The sequence below is a fragment of the Alosa alosa genome, chromosome 4 (assembly GCF_017589495.1).
Source record: "Alosa alosa isolate M-15738 ecotype Scorff River chromosome 4, AALO_Geno_1.1, whole genome shotgun sequence".
NCBI lineage: Eukaryota > Metazoa > Chordata > Actinopteri > Clupeiformes > Clupeidae > Alosa > Alosa alosa.
The window spans coordinates 13,549,049-13,553,715 of record NC_063192.1 but is presented as its reverse complement, the minus strand read 5'-3'; the positions used below and the strand labels follow the sequence as shown (position 1 = coordinate 13,553,715).

General features: G+C 48.0%; 1 long non-coding RNA gene across 1 annotated transcript in view; it reads left to right on the top strand.

Moving 5' to 3' along the window:
- The first annotated feature begins 3,719 nt into the window (after positions 1-3,719).
- The window catches only part of LOC125293489, a 62,332-nt gene continuing 61,384 nt past the window's right edge, over positions 3,720-4,667 (top strand). Inside the window, exon 1 of the long non-coding RNA XR_007193363.1 lies at positions 3,720-3,789. This is a non-coding gene — a long non-coding RNA (uncharacterized LOC125293489). The remainder of the gene's footprint in view (positions 3,790-4,667) is intronic.

The following is a 4,667-nucleotide window of genomic DNA, read 5'->3' as shown; positions in this document are numbered from 1 at the left end:
GAGAGAGGAATGAGAGAGAGGGAGAGGAAGAGACAGAGAAAGAGTGAGAAATAGGAGAGAGAGAGAGAAAAAAAGGAGGGAGAGAGAAAAGGCATTACTGAGCGAAGGAAGGAAAAGAGAGAGAAAACATGAGAGAGAAAGTTTAAATGAGAGAGAGAGTGGGTATGTGAAAAAGAGCGAGAGGGCGAGAGAGAGTGGGCATGTGAAAGAGAGAGTGGTATGTGAAAGAGAGAGTGGGATGTGAAAGAGAGAGAGAGTGGGTATGTGAAAGAGAGAATGGTATGTGAAAGAGAGAGAGAGTGGTATGTGGGGTGGGGTTGGGAGGGAGAGAGTGGTATGTGAAAGAGAGAGTGGTATGTGAAAGAGAGAGAGAGTGGGTATGTGAAAGAGAGAGTGGTATGTGAAAGAGAGAGGAGAGGGATGTGAAAGAGAGAGTGGTATGTGAAAGAGAGAGAGAGTGGGTATGTGAAAGAGATCAAGAGAGAGTGGTATGTGAAAGAGAGAGAGAGTGGGTATGTGAAAGAGATCAAGAGAGAGATAGAGGGGGGGACAGGGAGGGAATAGAGCCTCTGTTCTGCAGGATGCCATGCCTGACTGCTCCACAGCGGAAAAACTTTTCAATTTTCTCTTTCTCTCTCTCCCCCTCTCTCTGTGTGCACCGTCGACCCCGACTAGGCAGCAGGCTCAGTGCATTAGTCCTCCCTGAAGTGTAACGCTGCGGCACAACTCGCCCTTTGAACTGCGCTCGTGTGAAGCCAAATCCTCAAGGTGAACAAACTTCTGATCAAACGTGCGTCCCTCACCTCTGTGGTCCTGTGGCTCTCGCTGCTTTGACACTGTCAGGGATTGATTTGTTCGAGGACACCATGTCCTTTGATGTCCATCTCCGTCGTCCACACCTCATCTCTCACAGGAGGCCTCCAGGCGTCTGTCTGTCTTTCTGTCTGTCTGTCTGTCTGACTGTCTCATAGCTCTAGCTCTACACCGTCTTACCCCCCTCTGTCTCACTCCCACTCTCTTCCTAGACAACCTAAATCCCTGTTTTCTATTCAAAGCTTAGTTCAGCTTGCAAATGCATAACCTTAGGGACTCTGTGTCTGACTGTGTGTGTGTGTGTGTGTGTGTGTGTGTGTGTGTGTGTGTGTGTGTGTGTGTGTGTGTGTGTGTGTGTGTGTGTGTGTGTGTGTGTGTGTGTGTTACTGAGGGTGTGTAATCTCTAAGGTCTCTGAATATATCTTATACACATGCACACTCACCACGACACACACACACACACACACACACACACTCACCCAGACTAACACACACATTCACACACACTGTGAGACAGTGTGCATTTAATTGGGATGAAGCCCCAGAGTCTGGTCTTGTCTGCAGCAGCAGCTTGGTAAAAGTTCCATTTTACAGGCAGTGTGTGTGTGTGTGTGTGTCTGTCTGTCTGTCTTCTGTCTGTCTGTCTGTGTTAGAGATAGTTTTTGCATGGGACTGAGACTGTGTGTGTGTGTGTGTGTGTGTGTGTGTGTGTGTGTGTGTGTGTGTGTGTGTGTGTGTGTGTTGTGACTTCTATCCAGGCTTTCGAGTGTGAATCCCTGTGTGTCACTGAGCATGCAAGGGTCTGGGTCTTGGGACATTAAGGAATCAGACTGAGACCAGATGGGAGCGCACAGACGCTACTGGAAGAGAAAAGGGACAAAAGACTCAGAGATAACACTAAACCTCCAAGACCACTACAGTACAACTCTGTACCCTTAATGGCATTTACAGTAACCACCTGCTGAAAATAGGACACAAATAGAGAACGCTCTATATCCCATGCTAGTATGCAGAGACAAAAGTCATGTCAAATGGAAAATTCATTGTTTGCAGTGTTTGTTATGGCGTGGGGTTTGGTTATACTGTCTTACTTCCAAGAATCAGTCAAATGTTTGCTGACTGAATAATTGTGCGTAATCTTTGAACCTGCACCAAGTATGCACCATTGTGTCATAAGGTGTAGCGTGGGCCTTTGGACTTGCTTACTGTTGGAGAGAAGAATAGAGAGAAGACAATGACTAAGTGGGTGAATAAACTCTTCATTTTACTGAAGCATGTTTATTCACTTCTTTCAGTCTTCTGTCTTTTGACATTTCACTTTAAGACTTTGCTAAACTAAACACGTCATTATAACAAATGTCATTGTATTTGTGTGTGTCTGTGTGTCTCTCTCTCTGTGTGTGTGTGTGTGTGTGTGTGTGTGTGTGTGTGTGTGTGTGTCTGTCTGTCTGTCTGTGTGTGTGTGTGTGTGTGTTGTGTGTGTGTGTATGTGTGTGTGTGTGAGTGTTTATGTGTGTGTGTGTCACTCTCTATGTATGTGCCTGTGTCAATACACACTCTTTATCTCCCCCCCCCCCTCCCTCTGTCTGCCTGTACCCTAGGCCTCTTTCCCTCTGGGCCATTAGGCACCAGGGTACCAGTCACATGAATACCCATGAATAAATGGCATCTGAGCCAAGCCTTCCCTCTCTCTCTCTCTCTCTCTCTCTCTCTCTCTCTCTCTCTCTCTCTCTGACTCCCTCCCTCCTCTCTCTCTGTCTTGTCCTTCCCACCTCCTCCTCATCCCTCTCATTCTTTCTCCAAATCTCGATTAATTCTGCCCCCCCCCCCACACACACCCAACTCCCATCTGCTCCCTCCACATTTCTTTTCACTTTTCTCTTTTTCACTCTCCCCTCTTCCCCTTTTCTTTTCACCCCTCTCTCTCTCTCTTTTCTAGTCCACTTTCAGCCCTCTCTCTCTTCTCTCTCTTCTCTCTCTCACTCTCACTCTCTGGCTCCGCCTGTCGAGTGGGTTCTCTGCTCTGATTGGGCACTGGCAAGCTGTTCAGTCCTCTCTGCCGACTTCCCCCCTTTCCTCTCCCTCCCTCTCCCACCCCCTCTCTCCCCTCCCTCCCTCCCTCCCTCCCTACCTCGCTCAGGCACTCTGTGAGTGAGTGAGTAAGTAAAGCAAAGAGGCAGGCGTGTTTCAACAGATGGTTTGAGCTGTCCTGATTCAGCCACCGCCGCTGGTTCACAAGAACTCTCTGACCGACCACAAGAGAGAGAGAGAGAGAGAGAGAGAGAGAGAGAGAGATATTAGAGGTGAAAGCGAGAGTGTGTGACTGAGTGAGAGAGAGCGAGAGGGAGGAAGAAAAGTAGTCCAGGGATTTGAAACTGTTCAGAGTGGGACTTTTCGACTCACTTTTTTTCTACCCTGCGTTTGTTTTTAAACTCCAGCCTTCTCCTCTCTCCTGCTCACTTTACAGCGGGTTCACATTAGTGCATGTGTCTTTCTCTCTCTCTCCTCTCGCACGCGTGTATTTGTATGTGTGTGTGTGTGTGTGTGTTTTTGTCCTGCACTGTTTTGTGCCAGGGCATGCAATGTAGTGACCAGTTGTGGCTGACGGGGTAAAAAGAGAGAACGAGAGACACAGAGGGAGATAAAAGAGGACAAAGTTGGACAGAAGAGTGATGAGTGTGTGAACACTCCTCTGCCACCCTCTGCCAGACGTGTGTGTTTCTCTCTCTATTGCTGCATGTGTGTCTCTGGTGTGCGTCGTTCCCTACTTTTTTTTTGACGGTCGGGACTGAGACGGCCAGGACAAGAGAGTACAAGAGAAGAGTGAAGAGAGGAGAAGAGGAGAGGAGAGGAGAGAGAGGAAGAGGACGAGAAGCCACCTGCTCACCAACCCCCCCCCCCCACCCCACCCCCGCCCATCGTGTCTACCCTTCTTCTTACCCAGCTGCCTCCCGAGGACCTGCAGCCACACAGGAGGTACACCACGGTGACATGCCCTACTTTTCACTGCGCTGCCAGTTTCCCGTTCCCCCTCTCTCTCTCCCCCTCTTTCTCTCTTACCCACTCACGCGCTTACTTTTCCACCGTTTTTTCAGTACTTCTGTCTCTTCTTGTCATTATCTCACTGTGTTTCTTGCACTGATGTAACTGGACTTTGGGACTTCACAGGAGCTTCTAAGCTAACAGCTCCACTCTCATGAATCCCTGGTTCTCTCTCTCTCTCTCTCTCTTAATTTCTCTCTCTCTCTCTCTTTAATTCTGCCCTCTCTCACTCTCTCTCTCTCACATTATGTGTCACTTAAAGGGGCCAACCTGTGCTTGCTTGTATTTGTTTATTATTGTTTTCTTGGCTTTGTTGACACTGTCTTGTGTGCTTGTTGTGAGAGTGTAAGTATGTTTGTGTGTGTTTAGTAGGGAGGCGTGCTCCCGGTGCTCTCTCTTGGTGTTAGTACGTGGGTGTTGTGTCTGCTCTGCACTGTCTCTGCACATGCAGATCAACTCCAGTGATCGTACGTGGGGAAAAGGGAAGGTTGCAGTTACACCCTCCCCTGCCCCTCACTCTTTAACTCTGTGTGTGTGTGTGTGTGTGTGTTATTTTGCATGTCTTTGTGTGTATGTATGGGCATGTGTGAGATGCCAAAATTCAAACTTTGTGTCTAGTCCACACAAAAGATGTGTACTGTCCGTGTAAAAGTACAGACTCAGTGTTATTCACTGAGCACAAACATGGCTGACAGGTGTATCACCAGATATGGGCAAATTGAAAATGCTTCCTACAGACCGTATGTGTGTGTGACTGGGAAAATGAGATAGCAGATGTATTGATTCAGTCATGTGTGATGTATTGACTTTGC